The sequence below is a fragment of the Sminthopsis crassicaudata genome, chromosome 5, assembly GCF_048593235.1.
Source record: "Sminthopsis crassicaudata isolate SCR6 chromosome 5, ASM4859323v1, whole genome shotgun sequence".
Classification (NCBI taxonomy): domain Eukaryota; kingdom Metazoa; phylum Chordata; class Mammalia; order Dasyuromorphia; family Dasyuridae; genus Sminthopsis; species Sminthopsis crassicaudata.
The window spans coordinates 268,661,228-268,677,010 of record NC_133621.1 but is presented as its reverse complement, the minus strand read 5'-3'; the positions used below and the strand labels follow the sequence as shown (position 1 = coordinate 268,677,010).

General features: G+C 35.2%; 1 protein-coding gene across 3 annotated transcripts in view; it reads right to left on the bottom strand.

Annotated features, from left to right (window-relative positions):
• The window catches only part of LOC141544616 (uncharacterized), a 109,960-nt gene that overhangs the window by 49,723 nt on the left and 44,454 nt on the right, over window positions 1-15,783 (bottom strand). The gene's annotated exons all lie outside the window — the stretch shown is intronic.

Here is a 15,783-nt window from a genome sequence, read left to right as displayed (position 1 = left end):
ATAAACATTCAAAGAAAACTTCATTCTATGAGCATATACATTGCTAGGGAAAATAGGTGAAGGAGTCCTGCTAAATTCCTTTTATGCAACAAATATGGTGCTATACCTAAATAAGGAAGTGCTAGATAGAGAAATAAAATTATACTCTAATAAAATAAAATGATAAAAGTTGAAGAAAAGATAGGAAAATTGGGACATTTATGCATTGTTGGTGGAGTTGTGAACTGATCCAACCTTTCTGAAGAACAATTTGGAATTATAGCCAAAGGAGGAGAAAACTGTGAATACCAGCAATGCTATGTTTGTACCCCTATGAGATGATAAGAAAGGGGGAAACCCCGGAAAGCCTGCGTCTCTCAGAACCCGGCCACCCCCAACCCCCACCTGGACTGATTCAGCGCATTCTCAGAGCCTCAGAGTGCAGACTCAGTACAGTCATCGTTGTTCTGTTAGTGGCTCTCTGCTGCCCTACCCCCAGTCTGTAGAGGAAGCCCATTAATACCATCCATCCCCATCCCCCGCAAAACAGATCAATTGTTTCTCTTGTCAATTTTTTTTCTTCGATTCCTACTCTGACAAAATGAACAAAAATTTCAAAAGGGTTCTAACCATTGACAGCTTTTGTATATAGAGAGAGCAGACTTCAAACACTGAGGAGACTAAAAACAGACTGTCCCTAGAGGAATCCCCTAAGGGGGATATGAGCTGCTCCTCAATACAAAAGAATCTCATAGAGGAAATCAAAAAGGCTCTCACTCTCACAAGAGAGCTGGAAGACAAATGGGAAAAGGAAAGGGAAGCTTGGCAAGAGAGCCTGGAGAAGTCATCCCATGCATTTAAAGACAGGGTGGATAAAGAAATCAAATCATTGAGAAACAAGATTAGTGAGCTGGAAAAGGTAAACAGCTCCAAGGAAAACAGGATTAGTGAGCTGGCAAAAGAAAACAGCTCTCTAAAGAATAAAATGGATAAAATGGAAAAAAAATTCCATAGAAGAAAAAAACTCAATTGGACAATTACAAAGAGATATAAAAAAAAAGTGAGTGAAGAAAATACATCATTGAAAATTAGACTCGAATAAGTAGAAATGAATGACTCAAGGAGAAACCAAGGGGTAGTCAAGCAAAACCAGAGAAATGAAACAATTGAAAAGAATGTCAAGTACCTTATTAGAAAGACAACAGACCTGGAAAACAGATCCAAGAGAGACGATTTGAGAATAATCGGTCTCCCTGAAAAATGGGAGGAAAAAAAGAGATTGGACACCATTTTCGATGAAATTATCAAAGAGAACTGCCCAGATGTTCTGGAAACAGAGGGTAAAATAGACATTGAAAACATTCATCGATCACCTACTGAAAGGGAACCTAAAATCAAAACGCCAAGAAATATAGTGGCCAAGTTCAAGAACCATCAGACAAAGCAAAAGATATTGGAAGCTGCTAGAACAAAGCAATTCAGATATGGAGGATCTAAAATAAGAATAACCCAGGATCTAGCAGCGTCCGCATTAAAAGAACAAAGGGCCTGGAACATGATATTCCAAAAGGCTAAGGGACTTGGTATGCAGCCAAGAATAACTTACCCAGCAAGAATGAGCATCGTTTTCCAGGGAAGAAGATGGACATTTAACGAAATAAATGAATTCCATCTATTTTTGATGAAAAAAACAGATTTACATCAAAGGTTTGATCTTCAAATACAGAACTCAAGAGATTTCTAAAAAGGTAAAAAGAAATCTTGAGAACTATACTTCTGCCAAAAAAATATGTAAAGAACATATGTACAATTTGTCTTAGAAACTAGAGGTGGAAAGGAAATTATATCATAAAAAAGGGTAAAGTGGTGGGACTACATCTCATGAAGAGGCAAAGGTAACCTATTATATCTGAGAGAAAGAAAGGAGGGAGATGAACATAGTGTGTCTCAATCGACATATTCGATTAATGGTGAAACTTCTTCCACTTCATTGAAAAGTGAAAGGGAAGGAGTAAGCTAAGGGGAAGGGAATACAGAAATTTTGAGGAAAAGGGGTAAAATAAGGGGAGGAACTTTAAGGTGGGGGAGGGATCCTAAAAATGGAGGGCTGTGAAAAGCAAGTGGTGTTCACCACTTTAATACTGGGTAGGGGGGGATGGCGGAGAAGAAACACACGTCTCTGTGAACGTCCTCACTCCCTCACAACCAATTAGATAAATTAAGTCTCAGAATTAGCTCAGGACTGATAGTTACCATAAGGACTGGAAGCACGACTTACCAGCTGAAGAGAATCTGGAGTTTCAACAGGAAAGGTCAGTTCCCGGGGGAGGAATAAGAGAGACCAGCACAGACGGTGGGGTAGTGGCACACTGCGCCCATTGCGCTGGGAAGGGCTCTGGGATCAGATAAGCCACTGAGGTAAAGGAATCTGGCACAGGCTGTTAGCTCTTCTCTGCTAATTATTTAGCAGTTCAAAAGAGAAAGCCAAAATATTTTAAAACTCAGATTAGATTTTCCCTGGACCCTGAAGGTGACTCAGCAGATCTCGGCACCAGGGGGTGTGGCGTCAGCTACCTCCTGAGAATAGTTAAAAGATTGACAAGTGGGTGGATACGGCCCAAGGCAACACACACTGCCTAGCTTAGCTGGAGGGAGTGGAACTCAGCTCCAGGAAGTCCCAGAGAAGCGAAACCTTTGAACTAGGGACCAAGGTTTCTGGCAGACACTTCCAGTTTGAGCACAGGGGCTTTTCACATGACCTGCTGCAGACATCCACTCCCCACCCGGACACATAGGCTGGGCTTTGTGCTGTCTTTACTATTCTACGCCCTCGAAGCACAGTAGCGCTAATCACCTCTGAGGCACTTCCAGGGAGGGGGTGGGGAACTCTCTCCCAGAGCTCCATCTTAGCTCAGGCGCAGGAGCCTCTGCATCCATCTGGTCTGGGAGGAAGCTGGTAAAGAAGTAAATAAATAATTTCCTACCCCAGGGACAGACCCCAAAAGATTTTTTTAAATATGAGCAAAAAAGCTAGAAAAACCATAGATTCCTTCTATACAGAGAAAGAGCGGGTATCCAACCCCGAGGAAGGTAACAGCAGAGAGTCAGCAGATAACAACCTAAAGGGGAACGATTCCTGCCCCCCATTACATAACTCTCTCCTAGAAGAAACTCGTAAAAAATTGAGGGAGATTGAAGAAAAATGGGGAAAGGAAAGGGAAGCTATGATAGAGAATAACAACGTCCTGCAATTGGAGTTGGAAAAAATAAAGAATTCACAGGAGATGCAGGGAAACGAAATTTACGAATTAGAAAAGGTTAAAAAAACACAGGAAAGTAGGATTTCTGAATTGGAAAAGATAAAAAAGTCTCAAGAAAATAGAATTTCTGAATTGGAAAAAGAAAATAATTCTCAAAAAAAAATTAGGGAAATGGAAAAAAATTCAATAGAGCAAAATAATTCATTTAAAAACGAAATTGGGCATTTACAAAAAGAACTAAAAACTGTGAAAGAAGAAAATAACTCCTTAAAAGTCAGGATGGAACAAATAGAAATGAATGATTCACAGAGAACCCAAGAATCAGTCAAACAAAACAAAAAAAATGAGAAGCTGGAGAACAGCGTCAAATACTTACTGGGAAAATCTATAGACCTGGAAAATAGATCTAGGAGAGATAATCTGCGGATTATTGGACTTCCCGAAAACTATGACCAAAAAAAGAGCCTAGATTCTATTTTACAGGAAATTATCAAAGAGAACTGTCCAGAGATAATAGAAACAGAAGGGAAAGTAGATGTGGAAAGAATTCATCGAACTCCTTCTGAAATAGACCCTAAAAAAAAACACCACGGAATATAGTGGCTAAGCTGCAGAATTACCACACAAAGGAGAAAATCCTGCAAGCAGCTAGGAAAAAAACAATTTAAATACCAAGGTGCCACAATAAGGGTCACCCAAGATCTGGCTGCCTCCACATTAAAAGATAGAAGGGCCTGGAACCTGATATTCCGTAAGGCAAAAGATCAAGGACTGCAACCAAGAATGAACTACCCAGCTAAGTTTAGCATCTTTTTCCATGGAAGAAGATGGTCATTCAATGAAACAGAGGAATTCTATATGTTTCTAAGAAAAAAACCAGACTTAAACAAAAAATTTGATCTACATACACAAGACTGAAGAGAAACAGAAAAAGGTACACAGAACCCTTGAGAACTGTAACTCTGTGGTGGGTATATAAAAAATACTCAAGGATAATTTGATTTTACTGATATAAAAGAAAAAAAGGGGGGTGTAATAAAGGGAAGGAGGTCGGTTCAGAAAAAGGGGAAGGAGTGATAAAAAGAGGGAAACTACATCCCAGGAAGAGGCATAGAAAATACACCATATCTGAGGGAACTTAGTGAGGGGGAGAATCATTGTGTGAATCTTACTCTCATCAGGAGAGGCTCAAAAAGTAAATAATTAACATATTTGTTTTTCAGAGAATTTTTCTCTCACCTCATTAAAAGGGGGGAGAGGAAAAGGGAAAAGGGAAAGGAGAATAAGTGAAGGGACTTGGAGGGAGGGGAGAGGGATCCTAAAAAAAAAAAAAAAAGAGGGAGGGTTGCGCGTCACAAGGGGGGTCTGTAAATTAAATATCGGGGAGGGGGATCAGGGTGGTCAAGGGAAAAAAGCATAATCTGGGGATAATACGATGGCAGGAAATACAGAATTAGTAATTTTAACTGTAAATGTAAATGGGATGAACGATCCCATCAAACGGAGACGGATAGCAGATTGGATCAAAAAGCAGAACCCTACAATATGTTGCCTACAGGAAACACACTTAAAGCAGGGAGATACATACAGAATAAAGGTAAAAGGTTGGAACAGAGCCTATTATGCTTCAGGTAAAGCCAAAAAAGCAGGGGTAGCTATCCTTATCTCAGATCAAGCAAAAGCAGAAGTAGATCTCGTTAAAAAAGATAAGGAAGGAAACTATATCCTGCTGAAAGGTAGCATAAATAATGAAGCCATATCAATACTAAACATATATGCACCAAGTGGTATAGCATCTAACTTTCTAAAGGAAAAGTTAAGAGAACTACAAGAAGAAATAGACAGTAAAACTATAATAGTGGGAGATCTCAACCTTGCACTCTCAGATTTAGACAAATCAAACCACAAAACAAACAAGAAAGAAATTAAAAAAGTAAATAGAATATTAGAAAAACTAGGTATGATAGACCTTTGGAGAAAACTGAATGGCAATAGGAAGGAATATACTTTCTTCTCAGCAGTTCATGGATCCTATACAAAAATTGACCATATATTAGGACATAAAGATCTCAAAATTAAATGTAGGAAGGTAGAAATAATAAATGCCTTCTTCTCAGATCACAATGCAATAAAAGCTACATTCAGTAAAAAGTTAGGGGTAAATAGACCAAAAAGTAATTGGAAACTGAATAATCTCATCTCAAAGAATGACTGGGTGAAAGAGCAAATTATAGAAACAATTAACAATTTCACCCAAGATAATGACAATGATGAGACATCATATCAAAATCTTTGGGATGCAGCTAAAGCAGTAATAAGGGGAAATTTTATATCTTTAGAGGCTTATTTGAAGAAAATTGAGAAAGAGAAGATTAACGAATTGGGCTTACCACTTAAAAGGCTAGAAAAAGACCAAATTATAAACCCCCAACCAAAAATTAAACTTGAAATACAAAAATTAAAAGGAGAAATCAATAAAATTGAAAGTAAAAAAACTATTGAATTAATAAATAAAACCAAGAGTTGGTTTTATGAAAAAGCCAATAAAATAGATAAACCTTTGGTAAATTTGATCAAAAAAAAGAAAGAGGAAAATCAAATTGATAGTCTTACAAATGAAAAGGGGGATCTTTCCACCAATGAAGAGGAAATTAGAGAAATAATAAGGAGTTACTTTGCCCAACTTTATGCCAATAAATTTGATAATTTAAGTGAAATGGATGACTTCCTCCAAAAATATAGGCTCCCTAGATTAACAGAGGAGGAGATAAATTGCTTAAATAGTCCCATTTCAGAAAAAGAAATAGAACAAGCTATTAATCAACTCCCCAGGAAAAAATCCCCAGGGCCAGATGGATTCACATGTGAATTCTACCAAACATTTAAAGAACAATTAGCCCCAATGTTATATAAATTATTTGAAAAAATAGGGGATGAAGGAGTCCTACCAAACTCCTTTTATGACACAGACATGGTACTGATACCTAAACCAGGTAGATCGAAAACTGAGAAAGAAAATTATAGACCAATCTCCTTAATGAATATTGATGCTAAAATCTTAAATAAGATATTAGCAAAAAGACTTCAGAAAATCATCTCCAAGATAATACACTATGATCAAGTAGGATTTATTCCAGGAATGCAGGGCTGGTTTAATATTAGGAAAACTATTAATATAATTGACCATATTAATAATCAAATTAATAAGAACCATATGATCATCTCAATAGATGCAGAAAAAGCATTTGACAAAATCCAACATCCATTCCTACTAAAAACTCTTGAGAGTATAGGAATAAATGGACTATTCCTTGAAATAATAAGGAGCATATATTTAAGACCTTCAGTAAGCATAATATGCAATAGAAATAAACTGCAACCTTTCCCAGTAAGATCAGGAGTGAAACAAGGTTGCCCACTATCACCATTACTATTCAATATAGTACTAGAAACGCTAGCCTCGGCAATAAGAGCCGAAAAAGAGATTCAAGGAATTAGAGTAGGAAATGAGGAAATTAAACTATCACTTTTTGCAGATGACATGATGGTATACTTCGAGAACCCCAAAGACTCTGTTAAAAAGCTACTAGAAATAATTCAAAATTTCAGCAAAGTGGCAGGATACAAAATAAATCCACATAAATCCTCGGCATTTTTATATATCACTAACAAAATGCAACAGCAAGAGATACAAAGAGAAATTCCATTCTAAACAAATGTTGAGAGTATAAAATATTTGGGAATCCATCTACCAAAGAAAAGTCAGGAATTATATGAGAAAAATTACAAAACACTTGCCACAAAAATAAAATCAGATTTAAATAATTGGAAAGACATTCAGTGCTCTTGGATAGGCCGAGCGAATATAATAAAGATGACAATACTCCCCAAACTAATCTATTTATTTAGTGCTATACCAATCAGACTCCCAAGAAACTATTTCAATGACCTAGAAAAAATAACAACAAAATTCATATGGAAGAATAAAAGGTCGAGAATTGCAAGGGAACTAATGAAAAAAAAAACTCAGAGGAAGGTGGTCTAAGTGTACCTGATCTAAAGCTATATTATATAGCAGCAGTCACCAAAACCATTTGGTATTGGCTAAGAAATAGACCGGTAGATCAGTGGAACAGATTAGATACAAAGGACAAAAAAGGGTACATCTATAGCAATCTAATCTTTGACAAACCCAAAGATTCCAACATTAGGGATAAAAATTCATTATTCGGAAAAAACTGTTGGGAAAACTGGAAATTAGTATGGCAGAAATTAGATATGGATCCACACTTAACACCATATACCAAGATAAGATCAAAATGGGTCCATGATTTAGGCATAAAGAGGGAGATAACAAATAGATTAGAGGAACAGAGGATAATCTACCTCTCAGACTTGTGGAGGAGGAAGGAATTTATGACCAGAGGAGAACTAGAGATCATTATTGATCACAAAATAGAAGATTTTGATTACATCAAACTAAAAAGTTTCTGTACAAATAATACTAATGCAAACAACATTAGAAGGGAAGTAACAAATTGGGAAAATATTTTTAAAAACAAAAGTTCTGACAAAGGTCTCATTTCCAAAATATATAGAGAACTAACCATAATTTATAAGAAACCGAACCATTCTCCAATTGATAAATGGTCAAAGGATATGAACAGACAATTCACAGAGGAAGAAATTGAAACTATATCCACTCACATGAAAGAGTGTTCCAAATCACTACTGATCAGAGAAATGCAAATTAAGACCACTCTGAGATACTACTACACACCTGTCATATTGGCTAAGATGACAGGAACAAATAATGATAAATGTTGGAGGGGATGTGGGGAAATTGGGACACTAATACATTGCTGGTGGAGTTGCGAAAGAATCCAGCCATAGTGGAGAGCAATCTGGAATTATGCCCAAAAAGTTATCAAACTGTGCATACCCTTTGACCCAGCAGAGCTACTACTGGAATTATATCCCAAAGAAATACTAAAGAGCGGAAAGAGACATATATGTGCCAAAATGTTTGTGGCAGCTCTTTTTGTTGTAGCTAGAAACTGGAAGATGAATGGATGCCCATCAGTTGGAGAATGGTTGGGTAAATTGTGGTATATGAAGGTTATGGAATATTATTGCTCTGTAAGAAATGACCAGCAGGAGGAATACAGAGAGGCCTGGAGAGACTTAAATCAACTGATGCTGAGTGAAATGAGCAGAACCAGAAGATCACTGTACACTTCAACAACAATACTGTATGAGGATGTATTCTGATGGAGGTGGAAATCTTCAACATAAAGAAGATCCAACTCACTTCCAGTTGATCAATGATGGACAGAGGTAGCTACACCCAGAGAAGAAACACTGGGAAGTGAATGTAAATTGTTAGCACTAATATCTGTCTGCCCAGGTTGCATGTACCTTCGGATTCTAATGTTTATTGTGCAACAAGAAAATGATATTCACACACATGTATTGTACCTAGACTATATTGTAACACATGTCAATTGTATGGGATTGCCTGTCATTGGGGGGAGGGAATAGAGGGATGGGGGGGGGTAATTTGGAAAAATGAATACAAGGGATAATATTATAAAAAAAGTATATATATATATAATTAAAAAAATTAAAAAAAAAAAAGAATTTGGCCCCATATCATTTGGTGCATATATGTTTAGTATTGATATTATTTCAGTGTCTATAACAAAGCTTCTTAAATTGAGTCACGAAAAATTTAGCATCAATAAAACTATAAAATATCCCACTAAGATTTAATTCATTATATAAAAATAAACAAGTGTATCCATGTAATTAGTATGGAAATTTGCTTTTGTCTTTAATGAATGGTAATATACATAATATACATACACATACATATACACCAAAAACTGTTTTAAAATAAATTTGTTCATGATTAGAAATAAAAAAAAAAAATACTTGGTAGGGGGGTAAGAGGCAAGGAAAGGGGAAAAGCATAAGCAGGGGTTAATAGGATGCTAAGCAATATAGAATTAGTCCTTCTAACCATAAATGTGAACAGGTCAAACTGCCTCATTAAGAGGAAGCTGTTAGCAGACTGGATTAAAAGTCAGAATCCTACTATATGTTGTTTACAGGAAACACACCTGAAACAGGGTGATACATTCAAACTAAAAGTAAAAGGGTGGAGCAGAATCTATTATGCTTCAGGCAAAACCAAAAAAGCAGGGGTAGCCATCCACATGTCAGATCAAGCAAAAACAAAAATTGATCAAATTAAAAGAGATAAGGAATGGCATTATATCCTGCTAAAGGGCAGCATCAATAATGAAGCAGTATCAATATTAAACGTATATGCACGAAGTGGTGCAGCATCTAAATTCTTAAAAGAGAAATTAAGAGAGCTGCAAGAGGAAATAGATAGCAAAATTAAAATAGTGGGACATCTCAACTTTGCACTCTCAGAATTAGATAAATCAAACCACAAAATAAATAAGAAAGAAGTCAAACAGGTAAATAGAATACTAGAAAAGTTTGATATGTTAGGTCTCTGGCGAAAGCTAAATGGAGACAGAAAGGAGTATACTTCCTTCTCAGCAGTTCATGGAACCTATACAAAAATTGATCATATACTAGGGCATAAAAACCTCAAAAGCAAATGCAGTAAGGCAGAAATAGTAAATGCATCCTTTTCAGACCACAATGCAATCAAAATTACATTTAATAAAATGCCAGGGGAAAATAGATCAAAAAATAATTGGAAACTAAATAATCTTAAAGAATGACTGGGTAAAACAGCAAATCATAGACATAATTAATAACTTCACCCAAGAAAATGACAATAATGAGACATCATACCAAAATGTGTAGGATACAGCCAAAGCAGTAATAAGGGGAAGTTTTATATCTCTAGAGGCCTACTTGCATAAAATAGAGAAAGAGAGGGTCAACGAATTGGGCTTACAACTAAAATTGCTAGAAAAGGAACAAATTAAAACCCCCCAGAAAAACACAAAACTTGAAATTCAAAAAATAAAAGGTGAGATTAATAAAATTGAAAGTAAAAAAAAACTATTGAATTAATTAATAAAACTAAGAGTTGGTTCTATGAAAAAAGCAACAAAATAGACAAACCCTTAGTAAACCTGATTAAAAAAAGGAAAGAGAAAAAGCAAACTGTTAGTCTTGAAAGTGAAAAGGGTGAACTCACCACTAATGAAGAGTTAATTAGAACAATAGTTAGGAGCTACTTTGCTCAACTTTATGCCAATAAATTCGATAACTTCAATGAAATGGAAGAATACCTTCAAAAATACAGCTTGCCCAGATTAACAGAGGAAGAAGTAAGTAGTCTAAATAGTCCCATTTCAGAAAAATAAATAGACCAAGCTATTAACCAACTTCCTAAGAAAAGTCCCCAGGACCAGATGGATTTACATCTGAATTCTACCAAACACTTAAAGAACAACTAACTCCAATGCTATGTAAACTATTTGAAGAAATAGGGATTGAAGGAGTCCTACCAAATTCCTTCTATGACACAGACATGGTACTGATACCTAAACCAGGTAGATTGAAAACTGAGAAAGAAAACTGTACACCAATTTCCTTAGTGAATATTGATGCTAAAATCTTAAATAAGATATTAGCAAATAGACTTCAGAAAATCATCCCCAGGATAATACACTATGACCAAGTGGGATTTATACCAGGAATGCAGGGCTGGTATAATATTAGGAAAACTATTAGTATAATTGACCATATTAATAATCACATTAATAAAAACCATATGATCATCTCAATAGATGCAGAAAAAGCATTTGATAAAATCCAACATCCATTCCTATTAAAAACGCTTGAGAGTCTAGGAATAAATGGACTATTCCTTGAAATAATAAGGAGCATATATTTAAAACCTTCAGTAAACATCATATGTAATGGCGATAAACTAGAACCTTTCCCTATAAGATCAGGAGTGAAACAAGGTTGCCCAGTATCACCATTACTTTTCAATATAGTACTAGAAACTCTAGCCTCGGCAATAAGAGCCGAGAAAGAGATTCAAGGAATTAGAGTAGGAAATGTGGAAATCAAATTATCACTTTTCGCAGATGACGTGATGGTATACTTAGAGAACCCCAAAGACTCTGCTAAAAAGCTATTAGAAATAAGTCAGAATTTTAGCAAAGTGGCAGAATACAAAATAAATCCACATAAATCCTCGGCATTTTTATATATCACTGACAAAATGCAACAGCAAGAGATACAAAGAGAAATTCCATTCAAAATAACGGTCGATAGTATGAAATATTTGGGAATATATCTACCAAAGGAGAGTCAGGAATTATATGAGCAAAATTACAAAACACTTGCCACAAAAATAAAGTCAGATTTAAATAATTGGAAAGACATTCGGTGCTCTTGGATAGGCCGAGCGAATATAATTAAAATGACAATACTCCCTAAACTAATCTATTTATTTAGTGCTATACCAATCAGACTTCCAAGAAACTATTTCAATAACCTAGAAAAAATAACAACAGAATTTATATGGAACAACAAAAGGTCGAGAATTTCAAGGGAAGTAATGAAAAAAAAATTAAGTGAAGGTGGTCTAGCTGTACCTGATCTAGAACTGTATTATATAGCAACAGTCACCAAAACCATTTGGTATTGGCTAAGAAATAGACTAGTTGATCAGTGGCATAGGTTAGGTTCACAGGGCAAGATAGTGAATAAAAATAGCAATCTAGTGTTTGACAAACACTAAGATCCCAAATTTTGGTATAAGAATTCATTATTTGACAAAAACTGCAGGGAAAACTGGAAATTAGTATGGCAGAAACTAGGCATGGACCCACATTTAACACCACATACTACGATTAGATCAAAATGGGTCCAAGATTTAGGCATAACGAACAAAATCATAAATAAATTGGAGGATCATAGGATGGTTTACCTCTCAGACTTGTGGAGGAGGAAGGAGTTTGTGTCCAAGGGAGAACTAGAGACCATTATTGATCACAAAATAGAAAATTTTGATTACACCAAATTAAAAAGTTTCTGCACAAACAAAACTAATGCAAACAAGATTAGAAGGGAAGTAACAAATTGGGAAAACATTTTTATAGTTAAAGGTTCTGATAAAGGCCTCATCTCCAAAATATACAGAGAATTGACTTTAATTTATAAGAAATCAAGCCATTCTCCAATTGAAAAATGGTCAAAGGATATGAACAGGCAAATTTCAGATGATGAAATTGAAACTATTTCTACTTATATGAAAGAGTGTTCCAAATCACTATTGATCAGAGAAATGCAAATTAAGACAACTATGAGATATCATTACACACCTGTCAGATTGGCTCAGATGACAGCAACAAATAATGATGAATGTTGGAGGGGCTGTGGGAAAACTGGGACACTGATGCATTGTTGGTGGAGTTGTGAAAGAAGCCAACCATTCTGGAGAGCAATCTGCAATTATGCCCAAAAAGTTATCAAAATGTACATACCCTTTGACCCAGCCATACTACTACTGGGCTTATATCCCAAGGAAATACTAACGAAGGGAAAGGGACCTGTATGTGCCAAAATGTTTGTGGCAGCCCTTTTCAGAGTGGCTAGAAGCTGGAAAATGAATGGATGTCCATCAATTGGAGAATGGTTGGGTAAATTTTGGTATATGAATGTTATGGAATATTATTGTTCTGTAAGAAATGACCAAGAGGAGAAATACAGAGAGGCTTGGAGAGACTTACATGAACTGATGCTAAGTGAAACACGCAGAACCAGGAGATCATTATACACTTCAACAACAATACTGTATGAGGATGTATTCTGATGGAAGTGGATATCTTCAACATAGAGAAGAGCTAATCCAATTCCAATTGATCAATGATGGACAGATTCAGCTACATCCAGAAAAGGAACACTTTGAAATGAGTGTAAACTGTTATTTCTACCTTCTGAATCCATTTCTTCCTGTGTAACAAGAAATTTGGTTCTACACACATATATTGTATCTAGAATATATTGTAATATATTTAACATGTATAAGACTGCCTGCCATCTGGGGGAGGAGGATGGGAAGAAATCTGAACAGTAGTAAGTGCAAGGGATAATGTTGTAAAAAATTACCTAAAAAAAACCTAAAACCTAAAAAAAAACCTAATGTGATTAATGTGAAAATTAGTTTTCCAAGATAAAAGCACTTCTCTCCCCTACATCAAATTGAAAGGATGGAAGAGATTTAGAAACTCAAAATCTCAGAAAAGTGAATGCTCAAATTATCTTGACATGTAATTGGTAAAACATCAAATGTTATTAAAAATAAAATTAATACATTCAGAGTAAAAGTTCAGAAAGAAATTATCAACATTTTTTTCAATTTCAGCTCAATGAAAATCCAATCTATTACTATTCAATATTTGTAATATTTCTTTCACTGGGAAGTGATCTTTTTTACTCTTTTAGAATTTTTCTTTCTTTCAAATGCTTTAAAAATTATTCTGAAATATCTCTTGCACTTTTGGGAGGGGGCTTTTTCTCTCATGGACTTTTTTTTTATAGGCATCTAGTTCAGGTCTTGCCACTCTTCCTGCAGAATTTTGAATTTATCTTGCCTCACAGAGAATTTTAGATACTGAACTGAATGGGTTCAAATGTCCCACTATTGGTCATAATGAAAATAGAAATATTGATGATTCTGTTCAATTTCATATTTATTCATTGTCATTCTTCCAGGTTTGTAGACAAATTCTTTCAGAATGATCTGGCTAGTCTTCATGCAAAACAGCCTACAGGCTTATTCTCTCCTTAATGGCTTTTCATTTTTTTGCAAAGCAATACCTGTCTTCATCTTCTAACTTCAATTTTTTTTTTTTTTTAAATAAATTGTGTTGTTCTAAGCTTGAGCTAATTTTAGTGCTAACATCTCTCTTTATTGCAGAGATGATATATCCCAACTGATGCAGGTTCTGGGCTATTTTGGCTTCCTCTTTGAGATAATGATTTAGTATTGACGGAAGTTCCCATTTTGGAGGGTTTGATAGCTTGTTTAAAAACAGCAGGTTATAGCTATTATATCCCTTTCATATTTAGGCTTTCTCCTCATTTGCATTAATTTTTATCTTAACACTGGCCAGTCTATGATCTGAATGTCCATAACCATCTAATTCTGAAATTATTCCAACAATGGTAACCAATCATTTTTGTTTGTTAGGATGATATCAGTTTTGTGTTTGGGAGTGGGTGGTTGTAGTTGGGTTTTGCTTTTTTTTGGTGATATCAAAAATTTTTCTTTCATGCATATGCTAAGATCAAACAAGATCCCATGACACATTCCACCAAAGAGATACTTTTTTCCAATAAGCTAGATGTAAATAATGAAGTATATGCTCACCTAAGGTGTTTGCCAGTGCTGTTTAGGATGCTCTGGACAGAGTCCAAATAGAATAGGTTGTATATGATGGAAATGATTTCCAAATACTCCTAGTTGGAGATGACATTTTGCTGACTGCATCAAGTCTTGGAACATGAAAAAGTCCCACATTCAGTAAAAAGAGATTGGTTAAAGTAGATAAAAGTAAGTATTTCCAGATTCTGTGTAGTTTAATGGGCAGCCCCATCTAGTTGGTTTGTCTATAGGTTTGTAGATGTGTTTCTATGTACAGATATACATGCACACATCAAAGCCTGCATGGGCACTGAACAACAACAATGCACTGGTCTCAAAATTGTTGGGGAAGGGAGAGACAATTGGATGTCATTTGAGAAACTTCACAGCACTTCTAATAATCACATTGCCACATTTCATAAGCACTACTATTCTTTCAGGAATTATATTTGGCTATAGTAAAGTTTTTAAAATCCCAGACCCAAACACATGATCTCAAAAGAATGAAAATTATAGATAATTCCAAGGATCCATGGACATATATGTGGTGAATATAAATAGATGTAGGCAATAATGACTTTGATGTAGTAAGTGATGTCAAAGACATGAATGAACAGAAAGAGAGGTGGACTAATCTTGCATTGAAAATAAAAATTTGCACTGGTCCTCAAGTATTAAAAAAACCAAGAGAATAATTCACTATGTTTCCTGGATTCTTTATGAAGAACAATAAAATTTCTGTAGGAGCAGATCGGATAGAAGGATTAAAAGAAGAAAGTGTCATAAGAATTCACATTCTTGATTAAAGATCAAGGGTCCATTCAAAGGATTTCATAGAATTATCATGCTTTTATTTATTTGCATTTGTCAATGTGCATATTCCTAAGGGAAAGTGAAACAAGTAATAACATGAAATATATGTTATGATCCTCATGAGTGACATTAAGATTATTTCATAAAGAAAATCAATTGAATGAGAGTACAAAACTTTTGTGGGACAATCTTAAATAATTACAAATCAATAAAGAAAACTGCAAATAGTAATCACCAATAAACAAATGCTTAGTATGCCTATAGGAAGTGTTTTCTCTCTTGCAGAATCATAAATAAGAGTTTTTTTCTTTTCATAGGCAGTGTTTGTTGACATTTTTCACCTCTTTGCAATGATAT